Below are 22,327 nucleotides of genomic sequence, written 5' to 3' on the forward strand. Positions count from 1 at the left end.
TCACCCACTCCACCCAACCCCACCTTTTAAACTTCTGGGCTTACAACAATAAAGGTGGCATTTTTTGCCTACATGTCTTTGCAATTCTGCTCATGGGTAATCTTTCGTTCCATACCAGGAAGTGGGGAAACTGCCCAAATGAATCATACAACCATGTCTGTGATCTTCCTGCTTCTCTGGGATTCTGATATGAGGTATGTTTCTCCACTTTTCTGTTTTCTAGAAAATTAGAAATTTCCATACAATTTCTATGGAAACCATATTTTCCATTAAATTAGGAGCCTCAGTCATCCTTTGCCCCACTGAAGCTTTGCAGGAGAGAACCCCAGTGGTAGGTGGGGCTCACACTCCTTCCTCAGCCATAGTCACTTCAGTGATCTCTTTATTCCCTTCCAGCTCTCCTCCAACCCTCAACAAGAAAATATTTTCTGTTGTTTCACAGTGGTCCTTGCTGTTTTCCATAATTTTTCTATATTATTTTACTTGAAAGCCAGAAATTTTGACTTATATTTATTTTCTTTGTTCTGTTTCCTTGTATCAGTAGGCATGCAATTCTATGGCAAACTGAAGAGCAAGGGATAAAATAACTAAAACTGATGTATAAATAATAAAAATAGGCGTTTTCAGGGTATAAAATTTGACTTTTTTTTTAAGGTATCAGATTCAGAGAAATTTCCAAGCAAATATTATTAGCCATTGCTAATATTTTGGACTCAGTTTTTAAGGATCATGATGGAGTTTACCCATGTTAGGAGTAGGAGTTAATCTATTAATTATAAGTGGGAATCTAAGTGAGTCCTGTATTTAATTTTTCATCACATCGTTGTTATGTTAGGAGATGGTTCAGAGTGGAACCTTAAAAAACAGTTGGAATTTTTCAAAATTAGTCCTCTACAAATGGTTAAAATTATTTGAGTTTTGGATGATAAAGCAAAAACTTTTTGGAACAATCAGCTATTGATTTGATTTTTTAGAGTATTTTGAATGAGAGATACTGGGAAGAAACAAAAGTATTAACTAAAATGTGCCATGAGGTATCTACGTTAAACACAAGGGGCATTTTGGTTAATAGATGGGAGATATTGGAAAGTCTCATGTGACATTTTACTTTTCACGGACTCTCCATGACAACTAAACATAACAAAATATCATTGATCAAATACTGTTAGTCCTGCATAATTTGTTAGTTATCCTCTAACATTTCAACATAGTACTCATACAATCACTCCCAGATTATAAAAGCATAAAAGTTCAGGATTCTTTTCATACAGTTCAAGGATCACAGTCTTTCATATTTGTTTGTTCTTGTCTGTGAGTCAGGTCTTAGAATGAATGCATACTTTCTAAATTGTTGCTGCACTTGGTAATGTATAGCTATTGTCTGTCAAAATAGAAATATTTTTCTGTCTGACTCAGAACATTTTAAAGGTTCACATGAAAGTTTTTTATGTGAAAAATAATTGGGAAATTATTTTAAAGAGTGCATAGTTAATGACAAAATATAAATAGATTAGCTTGAAATTTAGAGCAGTCTCAGAAGTAATATAGGACTATTTCAATCTGATTTGTTTTCTGCCTCTCAAGCAACATATCTATTGGCTCAAATGAGGTGAAAGAGAAAAAGAGTGAGTAGCAAAGAGGAATAATTTTGCACTCCACTAAATAGTGATTTAGTAATGAAGGTAGCGATAGAGACACTAGGAGATAAAGCAGACAATACTTTAGGGTTATAGAAAAGAAACAGTGGAAACATCTCTTCCTCCTCTTGTTTGTTTCTGTTCTAGTTCTTAAAAATTATGGTGGTAGAGAAAGTTTTCTGGGAATACGAAGTTGTGATGTATTTTTACGGGTGTACAACTGGTTTAATGTGGTTATCATTAAATCATCATTTGATTTCTTCTGATTGATATGACTGTCCCGTATGTTGAATAATTTAAAAACAGCTAAAGTTCAAATCGTGTTTTAAGAAACACTCTAAGACTCTTTTTGAATCTAATAAAAATCATGGTAATGCAAAGGAGGCCATATGTTGTAGTCAAAAGGTCATTTGATTTTGAAGCAAACAGATTTGGATTTAAAGTCGAGTTTTGATAGTTATTGGTGACAAGATTTAGGTTAATATTATCTTACATATCTGAGTGTTTAATTCCTTGTGTATAAACCTAGGACTTGTATCTTATTGTGGATAATAAAATGATAATGTGTAAAACATCTGGGAGATTAGTAGGGGCTTAATGGATAGAAATTGAGAAAAAGCAGAATGGGGTGAAACTAAGAAGTATCTTCCCATTTCTGTTAAGTGAATAAATAAATATTTTTACAGTGGGACTTAGTGCTACTTGATAAATAAAAGGTGAAATTTGATTGAAATATGTAACTTTGTCTGGAGAAAAGGATTCTTAAAGTTTTTTTTTAAATCCCACCAGATTAAACACAGTATAAATTTTTTAAATGTTCTGGAATAATTAAAAAAATCAAAATGCTTCTAACAATGTTTTCAATGTTTTACAGTATGATTTAAGTGTCTCAAAATATTCCTTTAGTTTATCTGATAAAGAAACGATATACTACAAGCTACAATAATAGGGAAATAATAGAAGAAATCAAGATATATATATACGTGTGTGTGTGTGTGTGTGTGTGTGTATATATATATCCTTAGTCATATTTTTGTGAAGGTTCTTAGAAGCCAGTCAAGTTATGTTGAAATGAAAATAATTGATATTTTCAGCTGTGCTACAAAAAAGCCTGTAAGTAGCAAAGGATCCCATCTTCCCTTTTTCCTAATAGAAACCCAAATTTAGTTTCTTCTTTTACCATTTTTCTCTTACGTTTGATGCTGTAGCAGCATATACATTTTTGTAATTTCAGCACAAACCACACTTTCTTTGTTCAGCCATTTCTCCATGCTTTCCTGAGGTTTGTGCTTCTCTTTCCCCATCCCTCTCCCTTTCCTCATTCCTATGCCTCATCAGTTCTCTCGTAGATGCAATAGCTCTTACTCATTCTGAAAGACAGTGCCACAATCTGTACCTCCAGAGAAATCTGCCTTATCCTCTGATATTAAGATGACCACATAATTTATCATGCAAACTGGAACTCTTTTGAGAATAAAAATGAACACAATGCATAATTACACTGGGAAAACAGGTGTAAACTAAGAAAATCCTGGCAAATACAAATATGTGGTCATCTTGCCTAAAATAGATTAGGTATTTTTAGAGACAGAATTATTCCTTCCCACTCTAATTCCAAGAGAACTGTAGTAAGTTATTTTGGCCTCTTTCATCTCTCCACTTATTCCACTCCAGGAAGGTGACATATTTTTACCTGATAATTTTTCTAAGAATGAGCTAGGCACGTGAGGTCCACTTTTCTCTTTTTTCTCTGAGGTCCAGCATTCCAGCTGAGAGTTTGCCATCATCACTGCTCTGGGCCATTTCACAAGTAGAGCATTAAGACCCCCTTCTCTTGGGATGGCTCACAGTTCTTAGGACTGGTTACTTCTGTTTCAACATAGGAGTCGGTAAATCCATTTTGCCCTCCCGTTGAACTATGTACCGCAATCCCACAATTTATCAGTATTAAAACGTATATTTTTCACTTCTAGTTATTTGATTCATTGTCATAATTCAAGAGACAAGTAGAAAAAAGCAGTGCTATCTACCCTTCAAGGCTCCAACATTTACTACTAGCTCTTTGTGTTTTCAAATTACTCTAATAACTCTATTATTACATCTATTTGATTATTTTTGATGATTTGATAATTATCTGATTATGTGTCTGTCTACAGGTTATCAAAACTTATTATGTAAAGGATAAATAAGTATTGGTTTCTTCATATGTGCCTAGGCTCAATATGTCATGGGTTTTTGTCATAAAGAACCAAGAATATAAGCTTCATATATGGAAAACATCTGGCATAAGGTAGTCTAATGTAAAGCATTTTTATTATAATCTGTCATTTAATTTAAGTAATAATACTGCAAAATAGCTCTTACTGTTCTTAGTCTATGAATAAAGAAAGTAGATTTAGGCAGCAACTGAAGTACCCTAATGTTATACAGCTGAGAAATAGTGGCCATGAATTCAGTTCAGGACTGTCTGCCTTCAAAGCTTGCAGATTTTTTTTTCTATGCCACCCTGCTATGGCGATGCCTCTTCTCAGGTACAGGCATAATAATTCCTATTATACTTTTGCATACAAATCAATACGAGATTCCCCATTAATGTTGAAGTGAAACTTTTTTCACTATATTGATGGAAAAAGATGAGTTATATAGGGGGCCCAGGTGTCTTATTATTTCCAGAAGAGCATTCTGAAATGAGGAATACGAGAGCCAAAGATTGCACTGGACAATTTCTGATATTTAAACACATAGAAAGTGTCATTTCAGGTTTTCTGGTTTGAAAACGTGCGATATGAAGAGATGATGTGGATTATCTCAAGGGAGTAGCAGTGAGCCATCTTGATTAACCTTGAGGAGTCCTTAGTGTCATGTTTTTATCTGATATGAAACAGCAAAAAAAAGTTGATGCCAGGATATAGCCACATATGGTTGTTTTTCTATATCATCATTGTGCAACGCTCCCATTTAGTAAATTCCTAAATGTAACTTTGTATAATTCAATTTAATTTAACCTATTTTTGGCTTTCTTTTTGTATTCATATTACTGTGCTAGGCAACAAGGTATAAGGAAATAACTTCTAATACCACTTACAAAGATATTTAAACTCAACAAATAATACTAATGTTGAGTCAAACTAATGCTTAAAAGAGACCTAAGACATTGCTGTAAAGATTTAGAGGAAGAAATATGACAGTTTGAATGGGGAATGGGGACAGAATGGGGAGTGACATCACAGAGGAAGTAAAATTTTGAGTTCAGTTAAAGGATGGGTAAAAACTGTTACTGAATATAGGAAAGGAATCATGTCATAAAAACGTATGTCCCATTTAGGATTTAAGAGTGAATCTGTGTGACTGGATCAGTATTTTTCTGCAGGCAGTGAATAGGTGACAAGTCTATAAAAGTGATTTGGAGTGAATAATACAGCCTCGATGTCATGCTAAATAGCATGGCAATTTCATGGAAAGCATTCAATAGAACAATCTTTTTCCAGACTAAGGGCTAATGAACTGATCTGCTGAGATTTTAATATCTGCTGAATGAGTTGAACTATCTTATATTAACAAATGTTAAACGATCTCTTTACTATAGAACTTCTCACAACGTTTAATGTTTTTATACTTGTTGGGAATCTATAAGAGAAACCTATAATATACTTTGTTTTCCTATCTTATATTCATACGTGTTGTTTCTCAGTCTTATTAACTATGGGGCATGATACAAGAATAGTGTTCCATGGAGCATGTTGGAAAACACTTATTTAAAAAGCAAAGTCAAAGAGTTCTTATCTTAATAAGGCAGTTGAAGACCCCCTTCTTGTTGCCATTTTTATGAGGCCTTTCTTCAATCTACATATACGTATATGCCTGTGCTGACACACTTACATACTAAGTGAGCGACAGGGTATATCTTCAGCAAGATTCCTCTGGATAGGACCCTTGCAGCCTCTAATCCTATTATGGTGATTTACTCCATTTTATTTCATGACTAGGCTTTGTAATCTAGCTTTTAGGGCTCAACTTTTTTTTTTTTTTTTTTTTTTTTTTTTGACAGAGTCTCACTCTGTTGCCCAGGCTGGAGTGCAGTGGTGCAATCTTGGCTCACTACAGCCTCAGCCTCCCAAGTTCAAGTGATTCTCCTGCCTCAGTTTCCTGAGTAGCTGGGATTACAGGTGTGCACCACCATGCCTGGCTAATTTTTGTATTTTTAGTAGAGATACAGTTTTGCTATGTTGGCCACACTGCTTTCGAACTGCTGGTCTCAGGTGACCCATCCACCTCAGCCTCCCAAAGTGCTGGGATTACAGGCATGAGCCACCATTCCCTGCAGGGCTCTACTCCCTATTATGACTTCAGGCCACAGGTTTCTGACTCAGATTAAACCCAAGGTTTGCTATTTTTTCTTTTTCCCCAGTAATTTCACTCCCAAACTGAGGCCTATGATAGCTCAGGTGATTTCCTGTGTCTAAACCAGATAATGCTGTCCTTGGTGCGCATGCCTCCAGGCACCCCACCTGAATTAGGGCCCTGCTGAAGCACAAACTGTCAGAATCTCTGAGATATATTCCAGGGGAAATAACACTGTGTAAAAATCTGTTAAAAAGGATTCATAGGGGTCATTAGGACATTGGGCAATATCACAGAATATGACCCTCTTGTAACACCTCTCCCAGGGAAAGAAGATGGTGTAGAGAATCTATGCTTCACTTGTTCAGTATAAAATTATAGTTGATTCTTAAGGAAAGTTATAGTAATATTTTGTGAAAATGTCATTAGTCATACTCCTTCTATGAAATAATGGAAAAACAACTCAAAAGCAGATAATAGCGACAATCATAATAATATTAAAGAAAGGAAAAGCTGTTTATCCGCTTATATTCCTGGGAAGGTGAAGTATCACTTGTTTGGGTGATTTAACTGTGTTGTCAAGACTCTCTCTCTCTCTTTCTTTTTCCCTTTCTCTCTCTCTCTCTCTCTTTCTCTCTCTTTCTTTTCTTTCTCCTCTATCTGCTTTGTTTTCTCTCTCAAACAGGCTCTGCCTACATGGTAGGCAAATGATTGGCAGTAGTTTCAGATACATATTCTGTAAGTAAAGTAATAACTACGTAGTCTTTTTTCTCAAAGCCCAGAATTTTGTGGTGACACTAGGATGACATCTGTACCCCCCCAAACTACGTACGATAGGTTTCCCACCAAAAAAAGATTATGTTAACAGAAAGAATAGGAAAGTGACACTAGAATATGCTGACAAATAAATATCCTCCCCATGTCCCATCACATTCATTTTCTTACAAATTATTTTAAGTGTGTTTCCTCTTAATATAGACATCTGTTCTAATACTCTTCATCATAACTGCAACTCTTGTGTAGATGCTGCTGCATTCAGCTCCAGATCCCAGATCAATGGGATCTGTCATTCTAATCAGTCTTGTCTAAATGTGGCTTCACACAGTCCATAGTCTATGCCTAAATGATTAAGTTAAACAAATTCTCAGACCTTCCATAAAGTATGGAATAGAAAAAAATGGGCTAATCACAGTAATAACACTTACTTAGAAGTGTAAAACAATAAAAGAAAGTGATAGCTTCTGTTCCACTAATCTACTGCTGCTTACAAAACCAACCAAAACATAGTGGCTTAAAACAACCACTTTATTATCTTTCATGGTTCTGTGGGTCTGACTTGTTTTTTCCCTTGTGGTTGCAGTGTGATGGCAGCTGGGGCTGGCCGACATCATCTGGAGCTACACTGGTATGCTGGGCTCCCTCTATTTCCATGGAGCAAGTCTTCTCTCTATTTGTGTGGTCTCACCACACAGACTGTCTTGATGGGGTCCCTCCAGTCGGGTAGATACATGGTGGTTCAGGGATCTCTAGAAGGTTCTTCTAGGCCTTCTTAAAGTTTAGGCTCTGAACTCTCATAGCTTCACTTCCACTGCATTATCATAGTTAAAGCTAGTCACAAGGGATACCCTAAATTAACTATAGAAGGGACCACATAAGAGGATGGATGTTAGTGGTTCACTAAGGGACAGTTGTGAAGGTTGACTACAACAAAATAGCACCATTGTATAGCATATTTCAAAATTTTTTGGACCAGAATAACAGGGGCTAATTTTTCTCCAATGGAGTTAGCCCCTGGTCTTCCACTGCTTGCTTCAAGTCCTGCCTCCTAGGAGAATATCTGTTTTCATTCATCCTCCATGACCTTACTTTAGTGGGGCTAGATATGTATTTCTTATTTTAGGAATTCTATCATATTAAAAGCCCACTTCATATTAGTAAAAATTATGGAGATCTAGGGATTGATATGTTTTGTGAACAACTAAAGATTCAACATTTTGCTGGGATTTACCATAATTGCTAGTTGGCTAATTCAATTTCTGGTCATAGTTTGGTCTAGAAACCAAGCCAGATATCTTATAGAGGAGGGATCACTAAAACTGCATCTGCTCTTATAGCTTCTATCTTTTAATGGCAGGCCTCAGGGCTCTACTCAGTTCCTCAGTCTAAGATAATGAACAGAACAAATCAGCTTCCACTAACAGGCTACATCCTTGATGATGGAGGAAATTACTTTTTTGGGTCAATAAAGTATTTGAGAAATGCCTAGCAAGTCAGACTCATTTCTTTGGGCCTCCTTGATCCAGGTTTCATTCTTGTTTCTTGCCTCCTGGATTTTGCGAGCACTAGCTTTATCATCAGACAAATAATTTTGACTTTGCAGTTCTGCAAAATTTATGATGATCAGATGATCAGTAGTCTTGGATTTCTGGCTGCAGGCAAAAAAATGTTTTATTAAATTTCTATTTTTTTTCTATGCTAAGTCAGGCAAGCAGTTTGTCTCTTTTTTGCAGAACTAACTGAATTCTACAATAAGTGGCCAAGCATGTTGAACAGCACATATATTTCTAGGAAGTTTTTTTTAAGTTATTGCCTTTCCAGGTACATGTTTTGATGTGGCATGTTAACCACATGCTCTCAATCTCACAGTGAAGATTATCAATTACTTGGCATGTGTAAGTTTAAGGGATTCATAGGAATCTATACCAACTTGTGAAACATTCAATATGTTATGCTCTTATTCATTTGTCATCCACTGAGCAGGATGGCATATTAATTATTCAAGACAGATGGACAGACAGGAAGGATGGAGTCTCTTACCTCTGTCATCAAACTTCCTTTCAAATGTGGAAACCTAAATCCCTCCTGCTGTATTTCAAAGCCCATTTCCAGTCCTGCCATGACCTCGGGGAAGGTAGTATCCTCATTTTAGTCAATTGTTATTCCTCCCTGCTCTATACACATTTGAAAGCCCATTTTGGTCATTTTTCAGCTCCTTCTTTTCCAGAGAAAATGATCAATCCTGTCTGTGAAAGGAACGGACAAGTAAGATATCCTCTGGAGGCCCAGAGACTAATTTGTTTTAGATATCAAATTCTTCTATTTCTTCTTAACAAGCATATTCTAGAGCAGTAAATCTTGACAAGGAGCAACAATAGCAATAGCAGCTGCATCATGCTGAGAGACTTATTTCAGAACAGTTTTTTATCTTTGGGCACATGACATGAGCACTATCAAAACAACAGTTGGCACATCCCAACCATCAACACATCACTGCAGAACATTATCTTCAAAGCCAGGCCACCAAAAAAACAAACAAACAAACAAACAAACAAACAAAAAAACTCCAGAAGGAAAACATGTTTTGGCTTTAGTGCTTTTATTATTTATTTATTTATTTATTTATTTATTTATTTATTTATTTTTTGGCAGAGGGTGCAGTGTATTGAACATAGTACCTGCCTTCTCTCATAGCAAAGAGTAAGTTCTTTAATTCTTTATTCACTTTCTCTTTTAAAATTTGTCTTCTGAGTTTAAGTAACATTTTTTGATGTCATTTGTAAACATCTACTGTAAAAACTTTTCTCTGGCCAACAATCTTCATTAAATACTAATGAGAGTTTATGTTTGGTGAGAGTGGTGGCAAAGAAATAGGTTTATTTTTTTTCATTCACCTCCTTTATTCAAAGCTATCCTGATCTTTTAGATCAGGAATGATGTCTTCTTTGATTTTCAACCTCTTATGCTTAGCAAAGCGCAGCACAGTGCTAGCACAGAAAGCATAAACTCCTTTAGCCAATTTTTGCTTTTTCAATATAATAAGGGCATATAAAATAAATGAAAATTTAAAGAAAAAATAAGCATTTCATTTTAACTTGTGAATGTATTTTCTAGACATTAAACATAGAAATGTAATGAGAGCTATTTGATATTACATAATGACTAATAGACTAACATTGAAATTCATGAGGTAGAGGCCAGTTGTGCCTATGGTTCTCAGTATTGTAAAGCAGCAAGACGCAAAAATCTGCAAGAGGGGAATCTACAGAAATGGGTTTTCATTATTTCCAGATAGTTTTTTTCAGACTAGAAGTTTTATAAATCAATTTGTTATTGTCTGTGTTGAAAAAGAAATCCAAAAGACTGTGATTGATTAAAGTAAAAGTATTCTTCAGTCTTGCTTCAATATCTGTTGTGTAGGGAAAAGGCATCATTGGTGATCTTAGTAAATTTCCATAGACATTATCAAGATAATATGTGCAGATATGAAAATCTGAGACTGGGAAATGTTTATTAATTTTGCTTATTAACATCGTATAGAAATAACCATACCCTTGTATTGTAAGAATTCACCATCTGACTTCTTTCTTTCATACAGAGTTCTTTACTGTGTAATGCTGAATATCTTATTGCACTTACACAGGAGAGTTCTTTTGGTTATGTGTAGGGACCTTGTAGGGTGAGGCAAATGGACCCATGCTAAGTATATGTTCAATAGGACGTCACATAATCTTATAAAAATCTTGTAAATCAACAAACAAAACTTGTAAAATGGCAAATGTTCAAACTCCATGTGATTAAATTGGGTGAATCAAAATAGCAGATGCTATTTTTATCTTCTGCAGTGCTGAGAGTTTGTTATTGTTACGGACACATACAACAGCTGCAAAGATAATTTTTATGTTCATTATATTTACTATGTTACTGGGAGAATTAGAAGCCTCTGAAGTACTTCTTAAAATATTTTATTACTCTATAAAAGACTCTGTCACTTTAAACTCCATTAGTAGAGCTCTTTGGATTAGTAATGACATTCTTAGGAGGAGGCACTGGGAAGTTGAGTTTAGGAGTCTCAGTTTAGCCCTTCACAGGCAGTGATGTATGTTAGCCCATCCTCAGGGAGAAGGGTTTATATAAAAAAGTCAATGAAGTTATTGGGTAATAACAGAGTGGGGTTTGTTTTAATTCCTCTTTTCACGCCAATGTAATTCATATTCCCTACTTACGAGTTTCCAACCGCTTTATTTTACTTTTTTATTTTAAAACCCATGAAATAACTCAGAGTTTACAGCAATTTTAAGTATTAACAAAATATGGTTTAAATCAGTAGTGGACCAATCCTTTTACTTCATGTCAACAAACCTATCACATGTCCAAAGCATGGTAGGAGGTCAGGGGAATACTCAAGCACTATACATTTTCTCCATTTAAGGAGCTTAACTACTAGATGGGGAGCAAGAGTACTCCTGGAATAGTAAATATGATAACTTAATACTTTTGATTGAACATAAAAACTATTTCTTATACAAATTTTGTAGGAGCATTTTATAGATATGAATAATATTTACCATCAGTTGACTTTAAATAAAAGGTGGGCCTCATTTATCTTAGCCTCATACAATAAGTAATACAGCAATAGATATTAGAGCTAGTAGTCAATTAAGTAGTCAGGGAAGGTCACATGAAGGTCTTGATCAAAGAAATATGTGGACTGATTTTTCCCATTATATAAAATTGCTTTTCACTATGTATCCAGTTTACAGAACAGGCAGGACTGGTGTCTATAATACAGATTTCTGCTCAAGAGAGTATACTCTTGGACAAACATAGCTCCATCATTATAGTGATAGCCTGTTGTGTCTATGATGGTACTTGGCATACATTTGACACTGTGACAGTCAGTCCCTATGTGTCAACTTGGTTAGGTTATAGTCTCTAGTTATTCAATCAGACCCCAAAAGTGGCGTTGTGAAAGGCATTTTATACACATGACTAATATTTACAATCAGTGGACTTTAAATAAAAAGTGGGCCTCATTTATATAAGTGAGCTTGATACAATAGGTTGAGAAGTCTCAAAAGCAGAACTAAGGTTTTCATGAGGAAGATGAAATTTCATTTACCAGCTACAGCTTCAGCTCCTGTCCAAGAATTTCTAGCTTAGACTTCTTCATGGCCTTCCCTGTGGGTTTCGGACTTGCCTGGCTAGATCCCACATTCCAGTAAACAACTCCGTGCAAGAAATCTCTCCTTCCCTCTCTCTCTCTGATACTAGTCCTGTTTTTGTGGTGAAAACCTGACTTATTTGAGCACCAAAAGTGGATCTAGAATCTTGACAATGTGTTTTCTGAATTGGTTTTAGGTTTCCCAGAATAGATTATCTAATACGGTTACATTTAATGGCACTAATGACTCTATTTCTAGTGGTAAAGAAGGTATTGGTAGTCCATGGCATGATGTGACAATAGAAATACACAAAGTATAACCACTGGATACTCTTAATGAAATAATTACAAAAGTCAAAACCTTGATTTTTATAGTTATTATACATACATATACATATAATTATTATACTATACATAGGTGACCATGTATTTGATAGCATAGAATATTTTTGTTAAACTTAGGACTGTTAAGACATTGATGGGTTGCCCCCAAATGTGCTAGAGAAAGGCAGGAAAGAAAAGAATGAGATCAAGGTTTCAAATTTCCAATTCAAGCTCTACCTCAATAACCTGAAAGCATCTGTGTCCGACATGAAGGCAACTTTTATTTCCTATCGCTGCAGGGCTAAGATTTCTAAAAACAAAACCTAGAAAACTCAGAGTTTCATCTTGAGAGTGGTTAAATTATAACATAAATAGAATGACCAATCTTGTATGGTATCTGCTGTAAAAGTGAGTGAGGGCATATATTGAGAAGGAATTGAATCCAGACCATGGGATTGGGGACAAATGAAAAGATCCTAATGAAGGTGAGAATATCAAAACCCTAAATCCTGCTGAGTCTTTTGTGCAAGTAGAGGCAGACCTCCCACCCTAGTCTGCAAAGGTTAACCCTGAAGAATCTTGCCTGAAGAACATGTAAAAGTCTCACTTGATGTAATTGGCTTAATAGCTGCTGCTGGTACTCCTGCCACCTCTCTTTACTTTTAGACCTAACACTAGACACAAGTCCCAGTAGTTCCCAAAGGGTAAGGTACCAAGTGTGATACATGAAGAGGTGTGATACTCACCTAAAGAGTTTTATGACTTTCCAGTTTATACAGAGAAACCTAGGGAATATATGTAAGAATAAATATTAAGGGTGTAGGATAATAATGAGAGGATATAAAGTTGGATCAAACTGAATTTATTAATACAGGTCCAGTTAGTAGGGATTCTTCATTCAATGTTATAGCTTGATGTGTTAGAAAGGGCTATAAAAGTTTATATGGTTGGATGAAATACAGACCTAAAGACAGCCTACACTATATGCCAGAACTTCTTTGGCATACTGTAGAGGAAGTCATCCAAAGGCTTAGAGAAATTGAAATTTTTGAGTAGATTTAATAATGTCAGATCTACTCACCCAACCTTAGAGGGTTCATAGGACATTTTCAACACAACTGTGAGAAGTGAGTTTGTGAGAGGAGTCTAAGCATCATTGAAGAACTCTTTGGTCACTTTCTTCAGTAGATCAGAAACTACAGTGAGAGCTGCTGCCATGGAACTGGCATCTCTAAATGCAATGGGGATAATTGGGCCTTGGACATTGGCCCTGAACTAATGCTTAACCTAAGACACTCACAGTGTCACTATGGTCCAATAGTCAAACCAATCAAGAGTAGAGGCTTATGGAGTATGTGTGATTGTGTTAGGGTTCTCCAGAAAAACAGAACCAATGTGGGTGGGGGAAGACAGAGAAGGATAGATAGATGTAGACTTATTTTTTAAAATTAGCTCATGTGACTGGGGAGGCTGACAAGTCCAAAATCTGCAGAGTAGGTCAGCGACTTGAAGCTCTAGGGAAGAGTTGGTATTGTAGTCAGAAGATAATCTTCAGTCAGAAGACAGTCTGCTGACTGAATTCCCTTTTTTCAGAAGACCTCAGTATTTTTTCATTTGAAGCCTTCAACTGATTGGATGAGGACTGCCCATATTATGCAGAATAATTTGCTTTAATCAAAATCTACTGATTTAAATGTTAATTTTCTTTAAAAAATGCATTCATAGAAACATCTAAGTGTTTGGCCAAATATGTGGGTACCATGGCCTAGCCAAGGTGACACATTGAATTAACTATCACAGCAGTCAATGTAAGTTTAGATTCTGGTTCATCTCAAAGGATTCCAATGGGTTGCAGAATCTATCTTATGTTTATTTCCCCAGTTCCAGAGTATGCAATTGGAATAGACATAACCTGTCAACTGACAAAATCCACCCATTTGCTCCTTGACTTGTGGAGTGAGACTTATTATGGAAGGAAAGGGCCAAGTAGAAGTCATTCCTGGAACTAGTAAACTAGAAGCACTCCTGCATTCCTGAAAGGACTTAAGTTAATGCCATCATCAAGGACTCGAAAGAGTCAGGGATGGCGATTCCCACTTGCCTATTTAGCCTGTGGCGGGGGGGCGGGAACCAGATGGATCAGGGAGAATAACCATGGATTATCACGAATTTAACCATATTATGACTGCACTTGCAGCTGCTCTTTTAGATGCAATTTTGTTGCTTGAGCAAATTGACATATCCTTTGGTAGCTAGTATGCAGCTATTGATCTGGCAGATTCTTTTTTTCTCTTTACCTGTTTGTAAAAATCACTAAAAGCAGTTTGCTTTCAGCAAGGCCAACAATATGGCTTCATTCTCCCACCTCTGGGGTATGTCATGTTTCCATTCCATAAAACATTGCACTGGTCTATTATGTTGATGATATTATGTTGATTGGATATAGTGAGAAAGAAATAGCAACTGCTGTATACATATTGATAATCATTTTGTGTGATAGAAGGTGGAAAATGAATCCAGAAAAAATGTAGGTGCCTTCTAGTTCAGTGAAATTTCTAGGGGTACAGCGGTGTTGAACATGTAAAGATATCCCTTCTAAGATGAAGGATGAGTTGCTACATCTTGGTCTTCCTAAAACCCCAACATTGGCACAGTGCTTAGTGGGCCCCTTTAGATTTTGGAGGCAGCATATTCTGCATTTGGGTGTGCTATCTAACCCTTTTCCTGAGTAACCCAAGGCACTTTTGGTTTTGAGTGGGGCTCAGAATAAGAGAAAACACAATAGGTTTAGGTTTTCCTGCAAGCTGTTTTCCCACTTGGCCTGTATAAGCCGGAAAATCTGATGTTGCTCCAAGTGTCAGTGGTAGATAAGATGCTGTTTATAGCCTTTTACAGCCCTCATTATGTGAATTACAACACAGACCCTTAGCATTTTGGAGCAGAGCACTTTCATCTACTGTGGATAATTATTCTCTTTGAGAAACTGCTGTGGCTTGATACTTCAGCTTAGAAGAGGCTAAATGCTTAATTGTGGACCAACAAGTTACCAGAAACTTGAACTGCCCATCATGAACTTGGGGGTTATCTGACCCATCAAGCCATAAAGTTTCAGGAATGCACAGTATAGGGATACATTATCAAATAGTAGTAGTATATACGAGCTTAGATTTGAGCAAGCCCTGAAGGCATAAATAAGCTAAATAAGGAAATTGTATAAATGCCATGGCCCCTACTCCACTATATTACCTACTGTCTCCCAGCCCATACCTATGGCCTTACGAGGAGTTCTCTATAATCAGTTGACTGGGGAAGATAAAACTCGGGCCTAATTTACAAATGGTCTTGCATGATATACAGGAACTGCTTGAAAATGGAATACAGCTGCAGAACTGAGACATCTCTGAAAGGGAGTAGTTTTAAAAATCTGACCAATGGCCAACACTTTTAGCAGTGCACCTGGCTGTCCATTTTGTTTAAAAAGAGAAATGGCTGGAGATGATGCATTTATATCAATAGGCTGTAGTCAAGGGCTTGGCTTGGAGGAAATATAATTGGAAAATTGATGATAAGGAAGTCTGAGTATGTGAGGTAAAGTATGTGGATAGAACTCTCTGCATGGGTAAAGAACGTGAAGTTATTTTTGCCCCATGTCAGTGTTCACCAAAAAGTTATTTCAGCAGAGAGGGATGTTAATAATTAAGTGATTAGGACAACTCATTTTGTGGACACCAGTGAGCCTCTTTCCCTAGCCAGTCCTATCATGCCCAATGAGCTCATGAACAAAATACCTGTGGTGGCAGGGATGGAGGCTATGCGTGAAATACAATGTGGAATTCCACTTATCAAGGCCAATCTTTCCACTGCTGAGTGTCCTTTCTGCCAATAGTAGAAACCAACACTGATTCCCCAATATGATATAATTACTGCGTGTGATAGAGAGCTATTTTGTGGAAGGTTGATTGCATTCAACCACTTCTGCCATGGAAGGTACAGTGCTTTGTTCTAATTGATATATTAATGTACTTCGGATATGTATTTGCCTTTGCCATACAAAATGCTTCTGCCAAAATGACCATCTGTGGACTTAAAGAATAATGTATCCAATGTCATGGTATTCTTCATAGCCTTCTTCTGATTAAGGAAATCATTTCACACCAAATGCAATGCAGTAGTGGGCCTACCTCATGGAATTCACTGATCTCACCATACGTTCTATCATTCAGAAGCAGCTGGCTGGATAGAATGGTGGAATAGGCATTTGAAGACTCAGTTATAGCACTAGCCAGGCAATAGTACCTTGCAAGGCTGGGGCAATGTCCTGCAAAAGGCTCTATCTTCCCTATGTAAGCATTCAATATATTGTGCTGTTTTATCTCCATAGCCAGGATTCAGAAGTCAAGGAATCAATAGGTGGATGTGAGAGTGATACTGCTTTAGAAATATTTCGCTTCTCATCCCCATGACATTCTTCTCTTCTTATATAGAGAAGTCTTACTTCCAAAAGGAGAAGTGCTTCTACCAGAAAAAATTATTTAGGCTCCTCGTTCCTCTGAATCAACAGGTAAAGTAGAGAGTTATTATACTGGCTGGGTGATTACAATCAAGTTTACTCTTGGCTTAGCCAGGGTAGTCCCTTAATTACCAAGGGATTGTCACTATGTAATAGAGGTCAGGAAGATTATGAGAACTACAAGTGATCACTCAGGGTATATCTTAGTACTATCATGCCCTATGATAATTAAAGTCCATAGAAAACTACAACTTAATTTAAACAAGAGTGCTAATGGCATAGTCCTTTCAAGAATGATGGTTTGGTTAACTTGGTTGGGCAAAGAACCATGAGCATCTGTGTGTCTGTGGGGCTGTCATAACAAAATACTACAGGCTTGGTGGCGTAAACAACAGAAATTTATTTCCTCACACTTCTGGTGGCTAGAAGTTCAAGGTCAAGGTGGTAGCAGGTTTGGTTTCTCCTGAGACCTCTCTCCCTCCTTGGAGATAGCTGTCCTCTTGCTGTGTTCTTATGTAGCCCTTCCTCTGTCCATATGCATTCCTGATATATCTTCCTCTTCTTATAAGGAAACTAGACTTATTAGATTAAGGTCTCATCTTCATAATCTCATTTAACTTTACCCCATTAAAGACCCTCTTTTCAAATACAGTCACATTGGAGGTTAGGGCTTCAATATATTAACTTGGTGGGACACAATTCAGTCTATAATACCAACTAAAGTGCTTTTTGAGGGTAAAGGCAATATAAAATGGCAATGCAAGAAGGTAGTTATAAATACCAGCTACAACCACATGGCCAGTTGCAGAATGAGGACTGAAATCATCAAACATATTTCTCTTATTTTGATGTGAGTATGTTTGTATGTGTCTATCAATTTTTTTCTTCCCTCTCTTATTTCCTTATTAACTAACACAAGATGTGTTAATCATAATTAACTTTATATCACTGTATTTAAGTTACACGATATCAAGGGAAAGACTCAACATCACCCAAATATTTGAATTATCTTCTAGGGAAAGGATTAATGCATTTTTAGTGGTATGCAGGATAGGTACCATGTTAGGTGGAAGTATGACCTGGCTATTGTTTTTATTTGCAAATTAACTATGGATTAAGGAGATGTGTATGAGTGCCAAGTTGACAAGGGTAAACTGTGATGATCAGTTTTGTTTATCAGCTTGGTTAGACTGTGGTCTCCAGTTATTCTGTCAAACACTAGGTGTTACTATGAAGGAATTTTGTAGATATGATTGATATTTACAATCAGTTGACTTTGAGGACATTATTGTCATTAATCTGGATGGGTCTAATTCAATCAGTTGATAGACTTTAAGCGAAGGACTGAGAGTTTCATAAGGAAGAAATTCTGACTGTAGATTGCAATTTCAGATCCTCCCCAAGTTTCCAACCTGTCCTTTTGATGGCCTGCCTGCATATTTTAGACTTGGCTTAGCTAGTCTCCACAATCACATAAGCCAATTCCTTGTAATTAATGTATATTTTTATATATATAAATGAACATATATGTATGTATATTCTAATATCTCCAATTACTATTAATAATTCTGTTTCTGTGGTAGAACCCTGACTGATACTGATACTTTCCAAATATTGAATGAATGGATGTTTACATAGATGAATGAAGAAATGAGTTAATACATAAATCAATCAATAAATTATTGTTTATATTATTATTTGTTGATGGTTATGACTACATCTATATATAAGGGAAAGCTAAAAGGTTTTTAAAATTGATTAGTGAAAGAGGGGCAAAGAAGCTTAACAACGCAGTAATATGTAACTTCAGCAGAAAATGACTGAAGAATGGTTTAGTAGAGAGCTTGCACAGACTCAAACATCTTACAGAGGAAGCTCTTAGGTTAATGAATTAGCTTCCTCATTTATAATCCAGAATTAAACGTTCTCATTATTTTCAATTTAGGAGTTAGGGAAGGACTATGCCTTTATTTAGTTGGTGAGGAAGGTAAGAATACAGTCCTGATTCTGTCATGCAGAGAAACACTTGTCATTAAATCAAATTGTCTACCTTATGGTCCTGATTCCTTGGTTTGTTTTCTCTCAGGGAGACCAATCACAAATTTATCTAGTACCAGAAAAGTTTTCTTCCTCATTTCATTTCAATTCTACCCAGAGTAGAATGTATCCGAGTCTAGAATATTAACTGACATGTTAGATTTTTGAAAATAAAAACTTTTTTTTACATGTTTACCTATACAAATAAGAAAAAAAAAATTCTGATTTTGTTTTAAATCTACCAAATACCTAGTAAGACCTCTTCTATGCTACTTTGCATTATCTTAACTTCATGTTAATGATTATGTTTGTTTTTCCCCAGGTATATACATGCCCAAACTTCCCCTATCCCTAATAGAAGTCATAAATCATAATTTTCTACTTCACAAGATACAAAACAAATTATGATCTTGTGCTTTATTTCACATTACAATATATATTTCAAAAAATAACACTCAAATCCCTTTTGTTAATGATATCACTCCTGTGAAAAGAAACCACTTGGTTTAATAAAAAAAGATTATTTTGCCATGGTTCAGTGTGTCTGAGTGACTTACAGTTTTTTTTTTTTTTTTCCTCCAGTTGGGATACAATATTCATTGAATATTGGACCTATATGCTTCATCACTCAGTGTATTTTTTTTTTTTAAAGAAAAACTTCTGTCTTTACTAGTTATACATAGAATTCAACACATTTTTATTTTGAACAGGTTTAGGACTGTAAAGCTCCAGTCCTATTATACTGAACATCTTAAGTCGTTTTTCTATACTGAATATAAGATAAAGTATTTGAAGAATTCGCAGAATATTCTGTACTTGGCATATTTTGCGTATTTTGCAATTCTGAAATAAAAAGATAAATAGGAAATTTGGTAGCATGTTTTGGTCTTAAAAACTCCTTGAATGTAGTGTTAGGAAGGAAGTTAGAAAAACACACACAATTACATGGAAACCATTGACTGTCATGATTCACCACTATAAGCCAACATCATTGATATAGTTTACTATTGGTAGTTTAAATATAATCCTAAATGACATTTCAAAGATTGCTTTTTTATAAAAGAGCTTGCTGCCATTGTTAGGAGAAAAAGTAAGCAGAAATGCTTTTCTAGAAGGAAAAAACATCATCTTGGGGAAAACAGGTAGATTTCCTCTTAATTTAGCTAAATAGTTTTTGCATTAAAGATTCCATATATCTTCCACATTATTTATCCACAAGCAAGTCTTTGGAACAACAAGGTTACTTCTAAAAGATAAAATAGGAAACTTTAAGGGTATTGCAGTAGGCAGCAATCAAAAATGGCTTCCAATATTCTTGCACCCTGTTGGAGATGTCCTGAATAATCCTCAACTCTTGAGTGTGGACTGTGATTATAGTATAGTACAGAAGATTCTATATTAAAAGAATTGAGTGTAATTGCTCTACTTTTTTTTTTTTTTTTTTTTTTTTTTTTGAGACGGAGTCTTGCTTTGTCGCCCAGACTGAGTGCAGTGACACGATCTCAGCTCACTGCAACCTCCGCCTCCCAGGTTCAAGTGATTCTCCTGCCTCAGCCTCCTGAGTAGCTGGGATTATAGTCATGTGCCCCCATGCCCAGCTAATTTTTGTATTTTTAGTAGATACAGGGTTTCACCATGTTGGCCAAGATGGTCTGGATCTCCTGACTTCGTGATCCACTCACCTCGGCCTCCCAAAGTGCTGGGATTACAGGTGTGAACCACTGGACCTGGCCCGCTCTGCTGGTTTTGATGAGGTAAGCTGCCATGTTGTAAGAGGTCTGAATGGCAAAAACCTGAGGTAGCCTTAAGGAGCTGAGAATGATCCCTGACAGACAGTCTACAAGAAAATGGGGACCTCAGCCCTGCACTCAAAATAGTGAATCCTGCTAACAAGCTGAATGAGCTTTGAAGAGGACCCAGAATCTCATGTGAGATTGCAGCCCTAGGTAGCACCTTCATTTCAGCTCCAGGAAACCCTGAGCAGAAGACCCAGCTGGCCAATACTTCACCTTTGGTTCATAGTCACTGTCAGATAATAAATATATGTTAGCTAAAGCTGTTAAGTTTGTGGCACTATTTTACACAGCAATAGAAAACCAATATAGGTGGTTTCCATAAAGTTTGCTCACAAATTCTGGGGTTTCAACCATAACTCAGATATATTATTTATGGGCTTCAGCCAATAAAACCATCCAACAGTTTCAGAAAACAAATGACCACATGCCAAGTTCTATTCAGGAACAGTGAAAACTGTACAAAGTAGGGCTTATTCCTACAAATGACAGTCATAGTTTGGGTATCACTGACAATCAACTAATGTTGACCTGTATTATTATTATCATTATTATTCCTCCCTCCCTCTCCCCTTCTTTCCTTCCTTCCTCTTTCCTTTCTTCCTTCTTCCTTCCTTCCCTCCCCCCTGCCTTTCAAACTTGCTCAAATGCTCACTTTATCATTCTTTCTGTTTTTCTTTTCTCTTTTCTCCTCAATTGTTTACTGTCATGCTAATGTGTTGGGGGCTGTTGGCTATTGTATGACTTATCTTTCAGGTCATTATCAGCATTAACATATTTGATGCCTTCAATCATCTGTTTGAACTTTGAACGAATGGGACATAGAGTATGATAGGTATGCATAGAGGGAGTAGAGATGTAGAGCAACAGGAGTTTCAATAAGAACTGGAGACTTAATGGGATATGAAAGTAAGATGAACTGAATATCAAGGCAAGTTATTAAGACAATGGGATAGATTGAAAAAATAAAACAAGATAAAAAATGTCATATGTTTACTGCTGTGTTTAGGGGTAGCATTAACTTTGCAGGATATTTTTATCTGGTTCTTTACCATATACTCAGTGTCTAGAATCATCCCTGTCATCTATGATAAATACTTATCATATATACTATTTATAGCACATATATTTATATCTGATATATGATATATAATCATTTATACCATATATAATATAACATTTATTGAAAGAAGGGAAGTTAAGGAACTTGATGTTTATATAGCCTCTGAACTTTTGATTCTAACCTTTCGGGAGGGAAGTGCACAGATTTTGGAGGTAGAGAGATTTCGCAGAATTATTTAATTAATTTAATATTTACTGGATACATTTAACATAAAGGGACATAAGACACTAATAGTATGTGGATTTAAATATGCATATGTGTATTTAGAAAGGATTTTTAACATTGCCTGGTCCCATGGGATACTAAATTATTATACAACATGTTAATATTCGGTATTTGTTGGCTAGTACAACCTAAAGGGGACACTGAAGTGGAATTAAAGTTGTTAAAGATGGGCTTTTGGTTTGTTAATTTTTGTTTCTGAAAAAAAAAAAAAACTTTTGAATTTAATGAAGAAATGGCAATAACTGGTACACACATTAATTCAAAATATTTTCACTAAGTACCACATAGAATATTTCCCAATCTTTTCACAGAGAACCACTTTGAAAGAATGCCTAAAACTTATCAGTTTATCAAGAAACCTAAAGCTGTCAATCAGAGTTCCTAATTACTATGAGA

The sequence above is a fragment of the Macaca thibetana genome, chromosome 14, assembly GCF_024542745.1.
Source record: "Macaca thibetana thibetana isolate TM-01 chromosome 14, ASM2454274v1, whole genome shotgun sequence".
Lineage (NCBI taxonomy): Eukaryota > Metazoa > Chordata > Mammalia > Primates > Cercopithecidae > Macaca > Macaca thibetana.